This window comes from Suncus etruscus, chromosome 3 (assembly GCF_024139225.1).
Source record: "Suncus etruscus isolate mSunEtr1 chromosome 3, mSunEtr1.pri.cur, whole genome shotgun sequence".
In the NCBI taxonomy this organism is placed as follows: Eukaryota; Metazoa; Chordata; class Mammalia; order Eulipotyphla; family Soricidae; genus Suncus; species Suncus etruscus.
The window spans coordinates 65,269,336-65,291,110 of NC_064850.1; the positions used below are offsets into that span (position 1 = coordinate 65,269,336).

Here is a 21,775-nt window from a genome sequence, read left to right on the forward strand (position 1 = left end):
CCATGCTATCTCTCTGGCCCCTAGCCTGCTCTTTTTAAACATTTTTTTAAATCCCTGTTTGAGGGATTTAAAAATGAGAGTTTATAGATGAAAATTAGAGATGAGGATTAGGAGGACCAGTCCGTGGTAGGAAGCTTGCCACAGAGAGCAGAGAATGCATTTAGCTTAGAGAAGGGTCCACTATGACAATGATAGTTGGAACTATCACTCTGAACAACTGGGTGTCAAAAAGGGATAAAGTGGCATTCATGGCACCCCTTCATCCACAATAGTGCAAACCACAGTGACAAAGAAAGAGAGGGGGAGAGAGACAGAGGGAGAGGAGGATAGAGAGGGTTAGAGACGGAGGGAGAGAGGGAGAGGAGAGAGAGGGATAGAGAGAGAAGGAGGGAGGAAAATGAGAGGAGGAGGAGGAGGAGAAAGAAGAGGAAAGAGAGAGAAGAGTGAGAGAGTGAGAGATAAAGAGAGATAGAATGCCTGTTCCAGAGGCAGGTGGGAGAGGGTGGGTGGGAAGGAAAAGGTCATGAGGGAGGGTCAGAGGGAAACTTGACATTGGTGGCGGAAAATGCACACTGGTGAAGGTGGTTGCACACTGACTGTATGATTGTCAATCAGGAACAACTTTATCTGTGGGGGGGAAAGTGTATTATGAACAACCTTGTAACCATGTGTTTAAATTTAAAAAAAGAAAAGAAAAGAAAGATCCCCTCTCCCTCCTTCCAAAAACCTGTTTGTTTGGGGTTTGCTTGTTGGCGATTTGGGGGGGGGGGGGGGAGAGTTTGCACCCGGCGGTGCTCAGGGTCTCTGCACTCAGGAAGCGCTCCCATTAGTGCTCTGGTATCATCCTTACCGGATGATGCTGAGGATCAAACCTGGGTCTGCCGGAACGAGGCCAGCAGTCGATTCTCAACCCACCTGATGCTTTCTTTAGGGACAAACTTCTCACCGTGGAATTGCTGAACCACCGCATTCATTCCTAAAGTAGTGGAGAATAAAATTAAGAGAAAGAATACGGGGCCAGAGAGAAAGCACAGCGGTGTTTGCCTTGCAAGCAGCCGACCCAGGACCCAAGGTGATTGGTTCGAATCCCGGCGTCCCATATGGTCCCCCATGCCTGCCAGGAGCTATTTCTGAGCAGACAGCCAGGAGTAACCCCTGAACACAGCCGGGTGTGGCCCAAAAACCAAAACCAAAAAAAAAAAAAAGAGAGAGAGAAAGCAATACACCTAGGGGCCGGAGAGATAGCACAGCGGTAGGGCGTCTGCCTTGCATGCAGAATGGACGGTGGTTCGAATCCCGACATCCTATATGGTCCCCCGAACCTCCCCGGGGATATTTCTGAGATAGGAGTGGCCCCTGAGCGCTGCACCGCAGGGTGTGGCCCAAAACCAAAAAGAAAAAAAAAGGAAAGCAATAACCTAAAAGATTCTTTTGTTTGTTTGTTTGGTTTTTGGGCCACACCCTGCAGCACTCAGGGGTTACTCCTGGCTACGCTCTCAGAAATCACTCTTGGCTTGGGGGACCAGGTCTGCCCCAGGTTAGTGTCACTGACCTTTCATGACCTGGACACCAAATGGTAAATTAAACACTCAGACGATGGTTCGAATCCCGGCCTCCCATATGGTCCCCCGACCGAGCCTGCCAGGAGCGATTTCTGAGTGCAGAATCAGGAGCAACCCCTGAGCTTTGCAGGGTGTGACCCCAAAACCAAATACATAAATTAAACACAGAACAGCGCTTCATTCTCTTATTTGCAAATGAAAAGGCCTACTGGCTACAAGTGGTCACTGGGTGCAAGAATGTCGGAATTCTGGAAACTTGAGAACGTTTTTCTGTTCGGAAGAGCCTTCTCGAATTCCAAGCACACAGCAGTTCCACGAACTACAGCGGGAGGAGCTGCGAGCACAGGTTCCGCGTTCTTATGTAAGATGTTGCAGCGCGCACAGCTTGCCGTGAGGGCCCGGATAGCTCAGTCGGTAGAGCATCAGACTTTTAATCTGAGGGTCCAGGGTTCAAGTCCCTGTTCGGGCGCTCTTCTTTAGTTTAGCTTACTAGGTTGTGATGTGGTTTTTTTTTTTTCCCCCTCTCAATTATTAGCAATCTGAAAACACAGTCTAAGCGTTGAGAAGCCGTCCTGAAAAATAATTGCACCTTATTTTTAAAAAGACAAAAGAACAAAACAGAACCACAATTTTTGGCTAAGGGCTTCAGCAATTTTACAGTCCTTTTTTTTTTCTTTCTCTCTGAGATCCTCTTCAGTCTAGTTCTGAAATCAATAAGTGAATGCAAGTTAAAATACAGGTAGCTTCAGCGTAAGGGGCCATCGATTATTTGGGAGCTTCGGTAATTGGGGGAGGGAAGGCAAAAGCCACCAACGCCTGAACAGAGATTTAACCCTCGACCCTTAGATTAAAAGTCCCATGTTCTACTGGAGTGCTTTGACGAGCATAATCAGTTCTCTTAATATAATTCTAATGAATTGTTTCTCATACACTAAACGTAGATTCTAGTTTAAATCAAACTACGTTAGCCAATATTTTGATCTAAGGTTTGAGTTTATAAAACTTTGATCTAATTTAGATTTAGTTTAAATCAAATTTTATTATTAGTAGTAGTTTTTGGGCCACACCCGGTGAATCTTAGGGGTTACTCCTGGCTATGCTCAGAAATCGCTCCTGGATTGGGGGGCCATATGGGACACCAGGGATTGAACTTATGTCTCTTCTGGGCTAGCCACATGCAAGGCCTACACCCTACCACTGTGCTATCACTCTGACCCCTAAATCACAGTATTAAAGAGTAGAATTAAGTAAAGCAAATTCTTCATTTTTCTTATTCATTACGTGTGTGTGTGTGCGTGTGTGTTGGTGGGGGGGCACACTCAGAGGTGCTCAAGGATTGCTCCTGGCGCTGTACTGGATAGATATGCACTGCTGATAGATAAGGGGGACCATATGAGATGTAGGGGATCAAACCGGTTGCAAGGCAAGAGCTGTACTATCATTCTGACCCCTTATCCATTTACTTAAGATATATTCTTTAAGTTTTAAAAATAGTCCATATTTATTGTTCCCAAATTCTATGACTAAATTTGATAGTGAATTTTTTTCAAAAACAAACTTTAAAATTTAGAGAATTGTAATATACAGTTCTTCTTTTCCTTATATTTTCCTGATAGAATGTCTTGATTTTTTTCTATATTACTGAACCAGTATGGTAAACATATAATATTCTTTCCCTTTTAATGAAAATATACACTTTTGTTAGATAAGCATTCCTTTGGACAAAAGAAGGAAAGACCCAAATGATTCATGAATAGGGTAGGAGCTAGTGTAGGAAAATAAAAATGACTAAAGAAAGGTGGGTGGGTCAGAATTTTTACCTAGGGAAAAGAAAGGTGGGTAGGTCAGAATTTTCACCTAGGGAAATTTACACCTAGGTGGCCTAGGAAACTGAGACTTTTAATTTGGAAGTTGGTTGAATTTTTGCCTTCCCTTCTCCTCTAGGCACTTTGCAGTTTTCAAGTGAATAATACAGAGAGGAATCCTTCTAAAGTTGAATTAGTGTGCACTCATGGGTGAGGCCTAGAACATTAAGAATAAAACTCCTCAGATCAGCCACGTCTTTCCTAAAATCAGTTTTGTTAACTTGATATAAAAGGGTGCAGAACACAGGGTTATGAAATTTCAGTATCTGATAAGGAAATTGATTCTTGTTTCTGGGTAGCTAAGACTTTGAAACACAATGAATAACAAAATAGCTTAGTCTTCGTTAGAAAAATTTCTTTCCTACAATTGTCTGGTTCTTTGAAAACAAAACCCAGCATATTGTGTGATCCTGAATAGACCTATTTTCCATATCTATAAATGAAGGAGGGGCAGGATTGATTGGACAGTAGGTAGGGTAGTTGCCTTGTACAACCAGATCTACCTGGGTTCAATCCTGGCACCCCATATGTCCTCTGAGTCCCACCAGGAATTATTGCTGAGCACAGTGATCAGGAGTAACTCCTAGCCCCTGAGCATTGCTGTATATGGCTAACTAATAAATAAAAAAATAAATGAAAGAAATTGAGAGGATACCTTCCAAGCCTACAGTTACTTTACCATTGTATGAACAGAAACATAACTCCTAAGTAAATTGGAAGAAATTATTTAATTGAAGATTTATTTATTTAAGCATTTATTATTTTTATATTTATTATTTATTTAAGCATTTATTGATCATCTGTTATTGTTTAGGTTCTCTAATGGCTCAAGGGCCAAAGAAAATCTGGGCTGGGGCAATAGTACAGCAAGTTAGGTGCTTGCCTTACATGTGGCTGCCCCTGGTTCAATCCCCAGCTCCCCATACTGTTCCCAAGAACCACCAAGACTGATCTCTGAGTGCAGAGCCAGGAGTAAACCCTGAGCACTGCTGGGTGTGGCCCTAAAGACCAAAAAAAGAGAAAAGAAAGAAAGTGGGGACATTGGTAAAGGGAATGGTGCTCGAACACTGTGTGCCTGAAACTCAATCATGAATAACTTTATAATTCACCATTGATTCAATAATCAAAAAATTAAAATAGGCCTAAACGATATGTAAGGAATATGTAAGGAAAAAAGCAGACATACAAACTAATAATTTAATATCAAGTAATAAATATAATTAATACAAGTGGCAGAAATGAAAATGGGACAGAAAGACTGGTCATAGGACACAGACTGGGAGTATAAAATGAGGCCAGAACCCTCATTTTTTCTAGAGAAAAAACACATGATCAGGATTAAATTTAAACATTTATCTGAGTTACACACAGCGACTTGAAACAAGATGATGTTCATTATTTATTCAAATGTATTGAATTACCTGCTGTAATGGACGAGGAGATGACTTTTCTGAATGGGATGTGGAAATATACAGTCTGCACATGCTATGTATAAACTATATTCTATGTACATAGAACATAGACCTCTTTTTTTTGTTTTGTTTTGTTTTGGTTTTTGTTTTGTTTTTGGGCCACACTCGGCAGTGCTCAGGGGTGACTCCAGGCCATCTGCTCAGAAATAGCTCCTGGCAGGCACGGGGGACCATATGGGACACCGGGATTCGAACCAACCACCTTTGGTCCTGGATTGGCTGCTTGCAAGGCAAACGCCGCTGTGCTATCTCTCCGGGCCTGAACATAGACCTCTTAAAAAAAAAAGTGTCTTCACATGTCTTCCTGCTCATGGTTTTGTTATATCATATTCTATTTCTTTCAGGACAATAACTAGCTGTCAAGGTCAAGGACAGGACTAGTTACCCCATCAAATTGCTTACTGAGCACCTACTTATAAGAGCGACTTATAGACAGAAGCAAGGATAACATGGAGAGCACAGCTACATAGGATGAATACGTTCATCTGGCTGAAGAGGTAGCTGGAGAGAGAAGGTGGTGCTGAAGGGGTTTATTTTTGGATAAGTAGAACAATTTTCTCCTACCAAGGCAAAACTGGGAAATTAAATTGAAAATATAGCTTGTTAATATTGCAATGTCTTGCCTGAGATAGCATAAGCTGATAGGATTCAGAATAATGAGCTGAAGCCTAGCTTCCCACTAGAGGGCAGTCTAAACCCACAGTTTCTTTATAGGCGGTGCGCGCGCGTGCTCACACCCACACCCATACCCACATCCACCCCACACACCCACACACACTTTCCCATTTCTTACATTTATGTTCCCCTACTAATTCCACCAACAACCATACCTTAAGTGGCTGCACCCGCATGCAGTATCAGCTTTTATTGGACTTGGGGCACCACTTTGGAAGGGGAAATCTTCGGGTTTTTTTCATCCTGTGATTCTTCTCTTCTCGTAATGCATGCATGATTGAACATCATGAGTGGAATGTCGTTGAATCTAAGGTCCAAAAAGTACATCTCTTTCAAATGTGGGGCTAGTGGAGGGGAAGTTTTTATTTTGAGTCTTTCCCAGGACTTCCTAAACCAATGCCAGATGGCGTGTCTTCTCAGAGACCTGCAACACCTCTGTATGGCCTTTGGTCAGGACCTGGGAATATATGTGCAGAGAAGTCTCTGGCACATCTAACAAGTCCACACTGCAAGCAGCCTGGTTTTCCCAGCCTTCCTGCCCTCTGCCACCACCCCTATCTCTGACAACCTAGGCTGGCTTAATGGTTCAAGACTTGTGCAGGGTGCTCAGGCACTTGGAGAAGTACAAGAGAACCATGTAATCTCGAGGGTCCTAGGTCAATGAATGGGTTCAGGGACACAAGACTCATTCTCAAGACTGGGAAGCACAAATGGATGCTCAAAAGAATGGAAGCAAACCTGGCCACCAGATATTTAAGGAACATTCCAGCCCAACTAGAACATCCATTCATCTTTCAGTATCTGAATCTTTTTGAAGACTCTATTGAATAATTTACAAAACAAAATGATGCAATTTTCAATTTTATCTCAAATTTTACAGAAAAATTTTATCACAAATTTTACAGATCAGGGCCCTGAGAGATAACACAGCAGTAAAGCTATTGCCTTGCACGTGTTTTATTCCCTGGCATCCCATATGGTCCCCCAAGGGTGCCAGGAGCAATTTCTGAGCACAGAGGTAGGAGTAACCCCTGAGCGCCACTAGGTGTGTCCCCCCCAAAAATATTTTAAAGATCAAAATTATCTCAAATTTTACTGAACAGGAATTCTCTCAGATAGCAGTCACCTTGCTCCACCTTACAAAACAATTCTGCTTTCCCTTTCTTTTTTTTTTTGTTTTTTGTTTTTTGTTTGTTTGTTTGTTTTTGGGCCACACTCGGTGGTGCTCAAGGGTTACTCCTGGCTGTCTGCTCAGAAATAGCTCCTGGCAGGCACGGGGGACCATATGGGAAACCAAGATTTGAACCAACCACCTTTGGTCCTGGATCGGCTGCTTGCAAAGCAAACACCGCTGTGCTATCTTTCTGGGCCCCCCTTTCTTTTTTAAATTAATTTTTTATTTTTAATTATGAGAATGCTTTCCCTTTCTTAATCACTTACTTCTTGATCTAATTCTTGTTGCTGTCTTAAAATCTTAAATTCTCTTCTCTCTCTCTCTCTCTCTTTCTCTCTCTCTCTCTCTCTCTCTCTCTCTCTCTCTCTCTCTCTCTCTCTCTCTCTCTTTCTCCTATTCTCTATCATTCCCAACTATGACCTATATCCAAGTTTTTATTCATTCCCTCATTCACTGAGAATGTAGTGAGTTTTAGATCAGGCAATACTTAGGCCTAGAAATTCAAAGGGAATCCCATTTGAGATTTCCTTGTTTTTAACATGTTGGTGCCTGCACTGCAATATGTGTTAATTAAATCACATTCAAGTGTAAGCCACCAGTGATGCATACTAGCATCAATGTGTTAAAGAGTTTATAATCTAGTTCAGTGATTTTCAACCATCTGTCTAAGGAAAGGTACATGAACCAATGTGGAAAATTAAGGGTTGAAAATCACCAATCTAGTTTACTCTTCAAGCCCTGGCTCTCCTTTGCTTGAGTGATACAGGCTGCTCTCATCTTAAGACTCTAAATATAATATCATCTGCAAAAGTTTTTTGCCTAAGCCTCTTGCAGAAGCTTTTTGTCTAAGATGGCATTTATCATATAGGTCCCTGGTCCTTAGGATTGGTCAAATGACTCTCTCTCTCCTTTTGGGAGGCTGGTATTCTGCATACTATGCAGAAAAGAAAGATCCACAAAGGGAGTGTGATGAGATGGGGATTGAGGGGTAGGAGGTCCTCTTTAGGACCAGCTTTTATGAAAGACTTAATTGAGTATTTATGAAAGACTAAGGAACTGCAGAAAGGTAAGTGGCTAGAGCAATGGATTTCACTCTCAGTGGAGGGAGAAGGCACTCATGTATTACTTGATAGTGGTTCTCAAAGTTGGGATATTAGAAAGACATAAGGAATTTGTTTTTGTTTGTTTATGGACCACAACCAGTAATGCTCAGATGTCTGTACTTGAATTACTCCTGGAGGTGTTCAGGGAACTGGACAAGATACTGGAGATATTGAACCTGAGTCAGCCACATGCCAAGTACGCATCTTACCCACCATCCTATCTCTTTGGCCCCAAGACATAGACATTTTTTTTGTTTTGTTTTGTTTTTGGGTCACACCTGGTGGCGCTCAGGGTTTACTCTGACTCTGAGCTCAGAAATCGCTCCTGGCAGGCATAGGGGTCCATATGGGATGCCAGGATTCAAACCATTCATCCTGGATTGTCTGCATGCAAGGCAAACGCCTTTCTGCTGTGCTATATCACAACATAAAGAACTTTTTGGTTTTGTTTTGTTTTGGACCACACCCGGTAATACTCAGGGTTACTCCTGGCTATTTGCTTAGAAATTGCTCCTGGCTTGGGGGACTATATGGGACACTGGGGATCGAACAGAGGTCTGTCCTGGTCAGCTGCATGCAAGGCAAACACCCTACCACTGCACCATGGCTCTGGCTCCCAACATAAAGAATTTTAAAAACTCTTCAGGTAGGGACAGAAGAGATAGGACAGTGGACAGGGTGCTTGCCTTACATAAAGCTGAAGCTAACTTGGATTCCATCTGCAGTACCACACAGGGTCCCCAAAGCCTGCCAGGAGTGAACCCTAACTGCAGAACAAGCTTTGAACACAGCCAGGTGTGGCCCTCTTGTCCTGACCAAAAAAATGTTCTTCAGTTGACTCAAATAGGAAAGGTTTGAGGTTTGTCTATATGAAAAGTCCAGTCCTCAGGAAGCAGGGCAGAGTGAGGTCAAGCCCTGACCTCTGAGGCTGGCACGGAAAGCCAAGACAGATAGTGAGAGGCCTTGCGGGCATTAAGTTTATTCCAGTCTCATCTATCGGAACCATTCAGTGAGTGAAGAGAATTTCCTTGAGTACCTGTTAGTACATGATTCTGTTCTAGCTCTGGAAATATAGAATGTTAAAACAAAAATAAGACCTTTTTGTTCTCATGGACCTCACACATTGTTTGATGTTCAGAAGAGATGTTTGCTTTAGAATAACTCTGGCAGGGGTGCTAGAAGGGAAAAGTCTAAAGGGAGCCCTGATCCCCCCATTTCTTCAGGATTCCCATCTTTCCTCAGCTTCATGCTCTTTCTTGTCAAAAGCCATCTTTTTTTGGGGAGGGGGGTTGGACCACACTTGACAGTGTTCAGAGCTTAATCCTGCTCTTTACTCAGGAATTACTCCTGGTGGTGCTCAGGGGACCATATAGCATATAGGGGATCGAACCCACACTGGTAACATGTAAGACAAATGCCCTACCTACTGTACTATTGTTTTGGCACCTGTCAGAGCCATCTTGCCTTTTTTTTTTAAATCAATATTTCAATTGTTCTAACCCTGATTGGACATTCTATACCTGGGCTCCCCAAGGGCAGCAAGAGAATTGGGAATGTTCTGTTTGTTGTGATGTTTTGGAACTTCTGATCCTAGCCAGGACTGATTCAGCTGATGAATCCAAAAAAATTCAGTTGATTTTTTGCTCTAAGAAATTTCATTCCTTTCAAAAGCACTTATTTTTTGGTTCTTGGTGTTACTCCTGGCTGTAGAAATAGCTCCTGGCAGGCACAGGGACCATATGGGACACCGGGATTTGAACCAACCACCTTTGGTCCTGGATCGGTTGCTTGCAAGGCAAACGCCGCTGTGCTATCTCTCCAGACCCTCAACAGCACTTTCAACAGTTACTGTTTAAGTCTTCAGCCCATCTCTAGGGAGGCTGTGGAAAGGCTGTTAGCAGCCAGTGATCTCAACTTCTAATCCAAAAGTTTTAGGATCTCCAAGTACACCTGCATATGTTTATGCACCCTTCCTTTTTTTTTTTTTTTTTGAGGGCCACACCCAGCGTTGCTCAAAGGTTACTCCTGGCTATCTGCTCAGAAATAGCTCCTGGCAGGCACGGGGGATCATATAGGACACCCGGATTCGAACCAACCACCTTTGGTCCTGGATCGGCTGCTTGCAAGGCAAACACCGTTGTGCTATCTCTCTGGTCCCGCACCCTTCCTTTCTAAGATACCCCAGCTTCTCCTCTGGAATATTTCTTTCCTTTTCTTTCTTTCTTTCTTTCTTTCTTTCTTTCTTTCTTTCTTTCTTTCTTTCTTTCTTTCTTTCTTTCTTTCTTTCTTTCTTTCTTTCTTTCTTTCTTTCTTTCTTTCTTTCTTTCTTTCTATCTGGTCTGGGAAGAGAGTTCAGAACTGGACCTTCCTTCCTTCCTTCCTTCCTTCCTTCCTTCCTTCCTTCCTTCCTTCCTTCCTTCCTTCCTTCCTTCCTTCCTTCCTTCCTTTCTTTTTTTTTTTGGTTTTTGAGTCACACCCGGCAGTGTTCAGGGGTTACTCCTGGCTGTCTACTCAGAAATAGCTCCTGGCAGGCACGGGGGACCATATGTGACACAGGGATTCGAACCAACCACCTTTGGTCCTGGATCAGCTGCTTGCAAGGCAAACACCTCTGTGCTATCTCTCCGGGCCCTCTTTTCCTTCCTTCCTTCCTTCCTTCCTTCCTTCCTTCCTTCCTTCCTTCCTTCCTTCCTTCCTTCCTTCCTTCCTTCCTTCCTTCCTTCCTTCCTTCCTTCCCTCCCTTTTTGGGTTTTGGGTCACACCGGCAGCACTCAGGGGTTACTCCTGGCTGTACACTTAGAAATCGCGCCTGGCAGTCTTGGGAGATCATATGGGGTGCCGGGATTCGAACCAGGGTCAGTCCTATATTGTCCACATGCAAGGCAAACAAACGCCTTACCGCTGTGCTATGGCACCGGCCCCATCCTCTGGGATATTTATTAGCTAACTGTGTTCTTGGTCTTCCCTGTCTCCCCAAATATGAACATTTGAACCCTGACATGCTCATTCAGTTTTGACTTAAACATGAGAGGCCAAGAGAGATAGCACAGTAGGTAGAGATGCTTACCTTGCATGAGGCTAACCTGGGTTCGATCTCCAGCTTCCCATATAGTTCCCTGAACCTGACAGGCATGATCCCGGAGTACACAGCCAGGAGTACTCTGGTGTTTCCCTCAAAATACCTTTCCCATTGAAGCAAGAAAATACTAACAAACCAAACCCAAAAATCATCCCCTTGAACTTGCATCCTCCCTCTCCATTGCCTTGTAGCTCTCCTCATGTACTATCTGTCATGTTTCTAGAAAAAGTGGCCTATTTTCAAGGGTTTCTATTACTCCTTACTACTGGATCCTAGTTTAAATATGCTTTTTCATCATGGACTATAGTTCTTGTCAATCCCTCCTGGAAATGAGAGAGGCAGAGAGGACGAGGGTGCCAGAGACCCCTAAATTCTCCCTTGTGATATACCAGAGTTGTTTTTTTTTAACCACATCACTTTCAACTTCACTTATCTATATCTCAAGTGTTCTATGTTCTATTACCTACAGATAAAATTCACTCTTTGACATGCCCTCTTTCCCCATAGAACACATATTTTGCTTCATCCAAAAATGTTATGTATTGGGGGAGAGAAGGAGAAACAGTGAGAGAAAGAGAGGGAGTACACAGGGATTAAGACACTTGCTCTGCATATAGCAGACCTCAGTTCAATTTCTGGCATCACATATGGTTTTTAGGAGCGTTTCCGGCATTTATTGCCACTTTCTGTAAACATAACAGCCAAGAAAAAAATGTGAATTGTGAACGCACTTGTTAGAATGCTTCCTCCCCTGTTGAGAATTTCCCTCTTCCTTTCTCAGACAATAACTGCCCTCTGATAGTACTCTGAAGTCTTTCAATTCAGTGATTCGATGAATCTACAAATTCTGTTTGTTGCAGTTTGATATTAATGAAGAAAGTAAAATTCTTCATATCTTTTTTTTTTTTTTAAAGACTAGACTTTATTTTTATTTTTCACGGAAGTTAACCCCGAACAGACTGGAGCAGTAGCAGCTTAGCAACTATTTCCTCGGCTTTAGACCAAGAAGACGTTGCCAGGCGTTTCCATGGGAACCCCGTCCGGGAGTCTCGAGACCCAGATGGATCCACCTGAAGGAAGTGCTTGCTGGTGAGAAGAGGGCAGGTTAGGCTGGTTACAGTGGGGCGAGAAAGGAAGGAGAAAGGGCACTGTCGAGAAGGAACTTTGGGATTAGAGATATTATTATGCAAAACAAATTAAAAGAGGTGAGGGCTAAGCATGGCTTTTTGCGGGTTGGGGTTTTTAGGAAAAAAAAAAAATCTTCCACTGCCCAACGGTGGAGTCTAATTTAGATCTAACAGTCTGTAGCAAAGCCAGTTCTTTCTCCCCCAAACCCCATACCAGGATTGAAGGGCCTGATCTCCTTTCATAGGTGCTTGATTGCCATTTGGGGGGTGGGTGGGCTTTAATGCAGAGGATCCAGTTGAGCAAAAGGAAAAAAAATAAAGGAGGCCCAACAGGCAGAGCCCCCCCATCCCATCCCACCGCTTTCCCCTCGAGCTAGATCTCCCGCCTAGGAGGAGAGAGTCCCCCAAAGCGGCCAGTGGACCTCAAACCTCTCCTAGCTAGCAGGAAAGACTTGTCTTCGCCGACACCGAGGCAGGGCGGGCAGCCGGGCCAAAGCAGCGAGCAGCTGCAGAAACCTCACCCAAGTGGGGAGCAGAAATCTTGGCGCTGGGGATCCCGGGGCGCACAACTCGCCGGCGGCCAGCGCGCAGCGAGCTCTTCCCCCACGTCCCCGGCGCGGGGCGGGAGCCGAGCGCTGGGCAGGGCCGGGAGGGAGAGGTTGGAGGGGGGGTTTGCTGCGCTGCTCTCGGGGTGCCAGAGGCGCCCCGCCCTCACGCTCTAGGCCGCCTCGGCTCTGCGGCGGGAGCCAAGCGGCCGGCGGCGGTCCAGGCGCGGCTTTGCCGAGCTGGTGGTGGCCGTGCAGTGCGCCGGGTCTCCGGGAGATGGCTCGGCCCCTCTCGTCCGCCGCTCCCGCTATTGTCTCACCCGGGGTGGCCTGATTGCAAGATCGCGCACACCTTGGGCCAGGAGGACCCCCGCTCCAGCTGGCCATCACCCTCCCCCAAATCCCCGGGAAGCCCAAGGGCCGGCGCTGGCCGCGTGGAGCCCGCACTGGGCAGCGGCCCAGAAGGAGGGTGTGCGCGGCCGGGCTGAGCCCGAGACGAGCTGCGGACCTGCCTGCTCACGAGCCCGCGAGTCCACGTCGGGTCCGGCGGAGAATCCGCAGCCAACACAGGTAGGACGCTGCCTGCCGGGCCCGAGAGCTGCAGATTGCTGCAGGGTGCTCGGGAGGCAGCTGAGGTCAGGGGGCTCCCCCTCCACCATGGCCACAAACCGAGGGGCAACAATGGAAGGAGCTTCGGGGCCCTGCGGACAGCGCGGAGAGCCGGAGCTCAGTCCGCAGCAGCGCCCAGCAGGTTGCTACAGACCCCTCCACTGATGCTTCGCTCCAAGCAGGTTTTTATTTTTTGGGTGGGTGGGCATCTTGGGCTCCCCGGTTCCCTCACTCCACTCAGCCTTTTCCTCCAAATGCATTTCCTGCCCGATGGTCTGCACCAGCCAGAGGCTTTCGGCTTTATTTGTTTAAGATGAGAAATAAAACAAAACGTGCCCCGGCTGGGTGGGGGTGGCGCTTGCTCCTGCAGTGGGTGAAAAGCCGGCATCTGGCCTGGCACCCGGGGAGAGACGTTGGAGCCGGCGCGGGCAGCAAGCAGGGTTGGAGCCTTGGTGGAAGGGAGTGCTAGAGGGAAATCTCCGAGCTCTCGCCGGGGCATCCTGGTCTCTCCTTTCACCAAGCCCCAGAGGTGGTTTTGATGTTGGGGAGCTATTGCAGCTGCAGGAAGGAAGCCCAAGGAAGGTTGCCAGCTGGGGTGGGGTAGGGTGGAGAGTGCAGACGCCCCGCAAGCTCCAGGATTGTGGAAGAGGTTACCAAATGTATGAGGTTACTACACACCCTAGCTGGCTGGCTGCGGATGCGTGTGTGCGTGTGTGTACGTGTGCATGCGTGTGTGTGTGTGTGTGTGTGTGTGTGTGTGTGTGTGTGAGCACGCGTGTGACCTGCCATTCAGGCCAACCTGGTCTCGCGTCTTCAGCCCTTGTGAGGGTCTTTGTGGTGCCTCTCTCTCTGTGTCCCACTTCCACCAGCCGAGCGGGGCTGGACTCTATTGTCTGCAGCTGCCCTGAGGGTTTTTTTTTTTTTTTTTCCTTCTTTCTCTCCACTCCTTGGGGAATTTGATATCCCAGGCTCACTGTCCCAGCATGGCACTTGGATTCCTTAGCACACAGCTAGTCTCTCCCAGAAGCAGGCAATACCACCAGCCTGCCTCTCTCACTCTCTCCACTACCTGAGTCTCTGGGATGTGTCCAAGCAGATGTAAGCAATTTGCCCTGAATTCCAACCCTGTTTTAGTTTCTGAATGAAAACTTACTCTCTTGCATTTGGTCCTGGATTTGCAAGTGAAATGGTTCAGAAGGTGGCCCGCTGTGATCTCTAAATTTTCCTCAAGCCCGACTCTAGATCCCAGAGCAGAAAGGGTTTGGACTGATAGATCCTTTAGTGTGTCTGGCAGTTTGGCCCGGGGGTCCTGTCCATGGGAAGTGAAGGAGTTTTTGCAGTTCTGCCTGCAGCCAGTGCCTAGTGGCTGGTGCCTTTGCTCTGAATCCAGGACTCTGGCTGCAGTTACTTCTTTGGTTTTTGGTTGATTTCTGAGGTTCTGAGTACACAGTGCTCAATGTGCATGGGTGTGTCTCTGAATCCTGTCAAGCATCTGTCCTCCCAGGAGGAACCTGTTCTATTTTGCTCCTCCCTAGACGCCTGGGTGTGAAGGGGGACGGGGGTGTGTGGGGCTAATGAAGCTTCACTTGTCTGGGGCCTCACACTTTTCCAGACCCCTTGTTCTTTTGAATTGCCCACGTGTTCTGCCATGCAGAACACTTTCCCATGACCTACTCTCACTTTAGTAGATTCCCTACATCCTGGCAGGCCCCTGATATCATTTTTGTGGTTTCTCTAATCTTTCTAGGCCGGGTACTTTGTAGGTGTTCCTTGTGTGAGGTCCCTCAGGTTGGACAACATTGCTCAGCCACCCTGGGGAAGAATGTGGGATCTCTTCTCTTTGAAGATTTGTAACTGACCGTGCACTGCAGGCTCCTTCTACGCTGAGGCAGTGGACTTGGCATGGTACTTAGGGGAGTAGAAAAAGTGGTGGATAGGCTCTGGTTTAGGGAGCTTGGCTTTGAGTCCAGGCATCACAGACTTCCTAGACCAATGAGAATAGACATCTGCTTAGTTTGTCTATAATTCAGTTTGCATATCTGTAAAATGTGGGAGGAAAGAGCATACCATTGGTTTTTATATTTCATCCTTGTGGAGGCCACTCCAATTGGTGGTGCTGGGGGCAGAAGCATGCATTGCCAGGGGCTCACATAACTTGAGCTAGGTCTCTAACCTCATGGGTTTTAAGAATGAAATAAATAATATTGCTTGTCATGAAGTAAAATAATGTATGCAAGAACATTTTGAAAATGGAGGAGCCAGCGAGGTGGCACTAGAGGTAAGGTGTCTGTCTTGCGAGCGCTAGCCAAGAAAGGACGGCGGTTTGATCCCCCGGCATCCCATATGGTCCCCCCAAGCCAGGGGCAATTTCTAAGCGCTTAGCCAGGAGTAACCCGTGAGCATCAAATGGGTGTGGCCCAAAAAACAAAACAAAACAAAAACAAGAAAATGGCATGTCACTCTACAAATGCTGATGTCCATTCTAACATGCCAAGAAAGTTGAGTTGTACAGATAGGAGGATGGAGGGAAAGGATATTGAATATTCCTGAACATTTTCTTTCTGATTAAGGAAGAGTGATGTGATAATATAAAAGTAATTCTCCTTGTATATTTCTATTTCTTTTTTTAAATATATCTATATATCTCTCTCTATATATTTATTTTGTGACTTCAGGGGAGGTTTTGGGCCATACCTGGTAGTGCTCAGGGGCTACTCCTGGCTCTGTGATGTAGGGTAGTAGAGGTGGAGGTGTGTGGGAGTGTGGGCTTCAAGGTAGAGGGGAACCATAGGTGGTGCTGGGGATCCAACCAGAGTCAGCTGTGTACAAAGACAAGCTCCTTATCTCCTGTACTATTTCGTTTTTGAGGGAGCACACTCAACAAAGCTCAAGAGTGTTTTGTGCTCAGGGATCACTCCTGGCTGGTTTGGGGTGCTGGAAATTGAATTAGGGTTGGCAGTATGCAAAGTTGCCCACTGTACTATCACTCCAGTCCCTCTTTTTTAAAAGTATATTTTTTTATTTAGACACCATGGTTACAAGGTTGTTCGTAATACAGTATTTTTCCCCACAGATAAAGTGGTTCATGATTGAGTTACAGTCATACAATGTATAAGAATCTTCATCAGTGCTCTTTTCTCACCACCAATGTCAACAGTTTCCCTCTCACCCTCCCTAATTCTCTCTTTTCCACCATTACCCTTTCCCGCCTGCCTCTGGGGCAGGCATTTTACTTCTGCCTGTCTGTCTGTCTGTCTGTCTGTCTCACACATTCTCTCTTATTTTTTTTTTCTCTCTCTCCTATCTTGACATGTGGTTTGTACTACTGTAAATGAAGGAGTGCCAATAATGTTCCTTTCGTATTAGACCCTTCTCTAACTGCACTCTCTGTTTTTTGTGGCAAGCTTCCTACCATAGTCAGTTCCTCTTTTGAACTAAGTTTTTCTCTTTAAATAGGTTTGGCAGGCTGGCACCTGTGAAAAGAGATGACTACTTAATATATGTCAGTGTTTGGGGTAAGACATGCCAAGATCCCTAAATGAATGTGGTTTTGCAACCTTTTACAGAAAAATTTGTGCCTGAGAGATCTCCTTTAAGCAAACAAAGCACAGAGCAATTGAACCCCAGGTTGTTAACCATCCTTACATTGTTCCAACACCCCCTAGGGGACAATATTACCCACTTTGAGAAACATTTACCTTGCAAAGGCTGGTCAATACTGACAAGATAGTGCTGAGTGTCATGCTTATAGCTCACAATCACGGGGACCAAACATTGAGAAGGAGATTTTAAGCTGACAGTCTCACTGAAGATTCTCTTCTTTAACCTCTTCTCTAACCTTGCCATCACCACGCTGCTGTTGCCTTTTGGGAGAATTCAGGAGATGCAGTATGCCTTGTCTTGCTTGCTTGATGCTGTCACCAGACAAGGAGAAAAAGCTTCTCAGGGAAGGACTGGATCAATAGCACAGCTATAGTAGGGCATTTGCATTAAATGTGGCTAACTAGGGTTTGCTCCCCAGCATCCCATATGGTCCCCCTGAGCACTGCTATGAATTATCCCTAAGAACAGAACCCAGAGTAATGCCTGACCACTGCAAGGAGTGCCCCCCAAACAAAAACAAGAATAAAAAGCTTAGGGATGGGAACCTAGGAAGTAGGAAAAACCTCTTCCCAATTTTACTCTAGCCTAGCCCTTCCTTTATTTCCAGTGGTTTAGGTGGGGTGCACTGAATGTAATTGCTTAGGTTGCTGCTTTGCCAGCTTTTCTCTAGATTTTTTGTTTGTTTGTTTGTTTTTTTGAGCCACACCTGGCAGCACTCAAGGGTTACTTCTGGCTATCTGCTCAGAAATCACTCCTAGCAGGCTCAGGAGACCTTATGGGATGCCGGGATTCAAACCACCTTTGGTCCTGGGTCCACTGCTTGCAAGGCAAACATCCTACTGCTGTGCTATCACCCCAGCCCCTGTTTTTTTTTTTTTTTTAAACTATTATTCATATACCTACCTTCCATGCAAGAAGACTTAGAATATTCAGATCAAGTAATTTTACAATATTCTGGACAACACCAGTAAGAGGGTTGGGATTTTGGCAGCCCTGGGGATAAAAGAAGCAAAGCTGTCATTTTTGGATTCCATTCTGCTCTTTGTTTCATAAGACTGAAGCAGGAATCTATTTTGATGAATGACTGTGAGTGTATAAATCATTACAACTGGAAGGGACCTTTGGCATTCATTTCCATGGAGAAGAAGTGACTCTAAAGGTCACATGATTAGCAGTGCTAGAACTTTCCACTCACCTCACAGATCACAATGTGACCAGTGAAAGAACCTGTCCTTTGAGAATTGTCCACCTTATCAGTGGCTCCTTTGTTGGGGAATTTTCTTCTTTCTCAGCCTTGGTGATGACGTTCACTCACCCCAAATCTCCATCCATTGATTAAAGAGTAAGGACCCAGAAGACACTGTGCAAAGGTCTTCACGGTGTGGTGGAGGAAGAGAGGAAGAGAAGACTCGCAGTTATCTTGAAGTAGCCTACAGAACTGATGGCTAAAAGAATCTTTAGCCGGGCCAGAGCCATAGCACATCGGGTAGGCCATTTGCCTTGGCATGCAGCCAACCCAGGTTTGATCTCCAGCATCCCATATAGTCCTCTGAGCCTGCCAGGAGTACTTTCTGAGTTCAGAACCAGAAGCAATCCCTAAGCACCTCTGAGTATAGCTCACCCCCACCCCCCTCACACCCAAAGGATCTTTAGAGATTAATTCCTTTCTGTTTCTCTGAACTTTCTGCAGCAAGTTGTATGATCTCTGGAGAATATAAAAGAAAAGCCAATGATTGGAGACCTGAGTTTGTTCTGCCTAAGGTCAGAGCCAGGAGTACACACTGAGCACCACCCAGTGCAGCCCCAAAACCAAACAAATAAAATAGAAGTCAAAGATCATATGCTTCTTTAAAGACCATTATCCTGCCACCTTAACTTTATGGCTCCAGTTCCTGTTTCTTCTTGGAAACCCTGTTCAATTCCCCTTTTCTTTTTCTTTTTCTTTTTCTTTTTTTTTTTTTTTTTTGGATTTTGGGCCACAACTGGTGACGCTCAGGGGTTACTCCTGGCTAGAGATTCAGAAATCGCTCTGGGTTGAGGAATTATATGGAATGCTGGGATTCGAACCACCATCTGTCATGGATCAGCTGTGTGCAAGGCAGATTCCCTACGCTGCGTTATTGCTCCAACCCCTCAATTCACTTCTTTTTTAAGTTTAATTTTATTAGATTTTTGTTTATGGTAGTTTCTTTGACTTTGTAGGAATAGTTTAGGACTGCACCAGTGATATGCAAGGCAAGTGCTTTAACCCTGGACTCTTTCTCCAGCCCACATCTGCCTTCCTTCTCTGGACCTCTCTCTCAAGTCAAACCAACCGTAGTTATTAGGAGAATGAACTCTAGGCCAGAGGTTCTCTTCTTTAAAGTTCTTTTTTTTTTTTTTTTTTTTTTTTTTGGTTTTTTGGGTCGCACCCAGCAGCGCTCAGAAGTCACTCCTGGCTCCATGCTCAAAAATTGCTCCTGGCAGGCTCGGGGGACCATATGGGATGCCAGGATTCAAACCAATGACCTTCTGCATGAAAGGCAAACGCCTTACCTCCATGTTATCTCTCCGGCCCCTGAAGTTCTCTTAACTGTGCTTTATGCCTCCTTCTAAATCTGTCTTTGTAGGCCCTGTGCTAGACTTAGATCTGACTCTATCTCCCACACAAGTTGGGAGAGTACCAGGAGTCACTGCTGGTTTCTACAGCTGGTTGTTTCCCGACACCCTGGCTAAGCCAGGCCTGCCCAGACTGAGCTCGTATGGAGCCCAGCCCAGCCCAATTTTTCCCTTGTTCTGTGCCAGTCTTTTTGGTTTCCTTGGTCACCAACCAGAAGGCATCAGGGTGAAAAAGAAGAGAGCTGTGGAGATGCCATTTTGAGGATCTACTGTAGTGCGCCTTGCCAAGCTGAAGAAATAGGAGCTTTTTATGTCTAGGTCCTCAGATAACTCTCAAATAGTAACTTGTACAGCCTCACTTTTCTGAATGCAGAGAATCTCCTATTCTTTAAAAAAAAATTATTTAATTCAATCACTATGTGATTGAATCACTGTTACAAAGTTGTTCATGATTGAATTTCAGTCAAACAATGTTCAACCCCCATCTCCTCACTAGTGCAAATTTCCCACCACCAATGTTCCCAGTTTCCCTCCTGCTCTCCCCACTGCCTGCCTCTATGGAAGATATTTCCCCCCCTCCCCTCCCCCCAGCCTTTCTCTTTCTTTCCCTTATTTTCCTTATAGCCACTAGTTTGTTACTAAAGATGTATTATGCATTTCACTTTACCTCCTTTCAGCATCCAGTTTTTGGCCAGTGATCATTTCCAACTGTCATTGTCATAGTGGTACCTTCTCTGACCTGACTACAATATCTGCTATTTATGGCAAGCTTCCTACCATGGGTCTATCCTATTCTTGACCTACCAAGCTGTCTCTGTTCCAGGGCAAGGGAAGTGAAAATGAGCAGAAATGCCATGTGTTTTTATTTCTGGCCAAGGAACGATTGTTTGCTCATTGGATTTCATGGGAACCTGGGACGAAAGGGCATGCATGGTATTTTCCCAAGGAACATTATAACCAGGGGTGGCAGATTTTCAAGAAGATGGATTTAACTAAGAGAAAGTGAGAGATGGTTCTTTGTTCGAGACTTTAGAAGGGGCCAGAGTGATAGCACAGCGGGTAACACATTTGCCTTGCATACAGCTGACCCAGCACCCCATATGGTCCCCTGAGCCTGCCAGAAGTGATTCCTGAGCACAGAGCCAGAAGTAACTCCTCAGTACTACCCGATATGGTCCCAAAACCAGAAAAATAACTAGAAGAGAATAGTTCCAAAGAATTGGCTGATTCTCTGAAGTACAATTTGTTTTGTTTTTGTTTCTGGGCCACACCCGGCAGTGCTCAGGGGTTATTCCTGGCTGTCTGCTCAGAAATAGCTCCTGGCAGGCACGGGGGACCATATGGGACACCGGGATTCGAACCAACCACCTTTGGTCCTGGATCGGCTGCTTGCAAGGCAAACACCACTATGCTATCTCTCCGGGCCCATGAAGTACAATTTGGATTGAGTTCTTGCACATGTTCTTAAGAAGGATGCAAAATGGAGCCCCTTGACCAAAAGGTCTACTACCAATCAGAGCAGGAGCACATGATTAAGAAGAGCGGCCAGCTTAGAATGTCTGTTCACCCAGAGCTTTTCAACATTATCCTTTGGTTTACTTATTTACTTTTCCCCCCACACCTGACTGTGCTCAGGGATCACTCCTGGTGGACTTGGGGGATCATTTGGGATGGTGAGGGATCAAACCCAGGTTGACTGCATGCAAGACAAAATGCCGTACTGCTGTCCTATGGCTCCAGCCCTGATATATTTACTTTTGGTACTAGGATTGAATCCAATGCTTTACAAATCCAAGACATTTGTACTCTACTACTGAGCCATATCCCTAGCCCCAAATGTTATTTTATATATATATTGGTTTTAAGGCTTATGGACTACTTAGGGGAACCATTTAGAGCCAGGGATTGGACCCAAAAGCATGCAAAGCCTGCCCTCTAAACCACTGAGCCATGTTTAGGATCCCCAAGCATTGCCTTAAGTCTCCTTTCCCACAATCCTTGGAGGAAAAGATTGATGAAGGGATAATTTTATTCCCCTCAGATATGGGAGAGCTGGGGTTTGCTTTAGGGTTAAATACAAACTGAGAGGGGCGGATACAGAATGAGCTCTCTCATTTTGGTATATAAAGAAGCACCATAATAGGTGAGTAAAAAAATGGTCAAAGGTAACAGAATCTACATTTTAGTCTATAGAACTGAGCTTACTGTGACAGTGAGATGTGGGGAGATGGCTGTGGGGTGATCAGGTGGGTGCTGTTTGTTGACGTGGGGTGACTGACCTGAGCCACTCCCATTGATACTTAACCCATTGCTAACGACATCCTCTGGGGTCTCTCTGGGGGACCATATAATACTGGAGATGG

At 45.4% G+C, this 21,775-nt stretch overlaps 1 protein-coding gene and 1 non-coding gene across 2 annotated transcripts in view; both read left to right on the forward strand.

Annotated features, from left to right (window-relative positions):
* The first annotated feature begins 1,958 nt into the window (after window positions 1-1,958).
* TRNAK-UUU (transfer RNA lysine (anticodon UUU)) lies at window positions 1,959-2,031 on the forward strand. Its single transcript has one exon. It is a non-coding gene; the product is annotated as a tRNA-Lys (tRNA).
* Window positions 2,032-12,771: 10,740 nt separating this feature from the next.
* The window catches only part of PIK3C2B (phosphatidylinositol-4-phosphate 3-kinase catalytic subunit type 2 beta), an 83,088-nt gene continuing 74,084 nt past the window's right edge, over window positions 12,772-21,775 (forward strand). The window contains exon 1 of the mRNA XM_049770581.1: window positions 12,772-13,172. The gene's annotated coding sequence lies outside the window, so the exon portion shown is untranslated. The remainder of the gene's footprint in view (window positions 13,173-21,775) is intronic.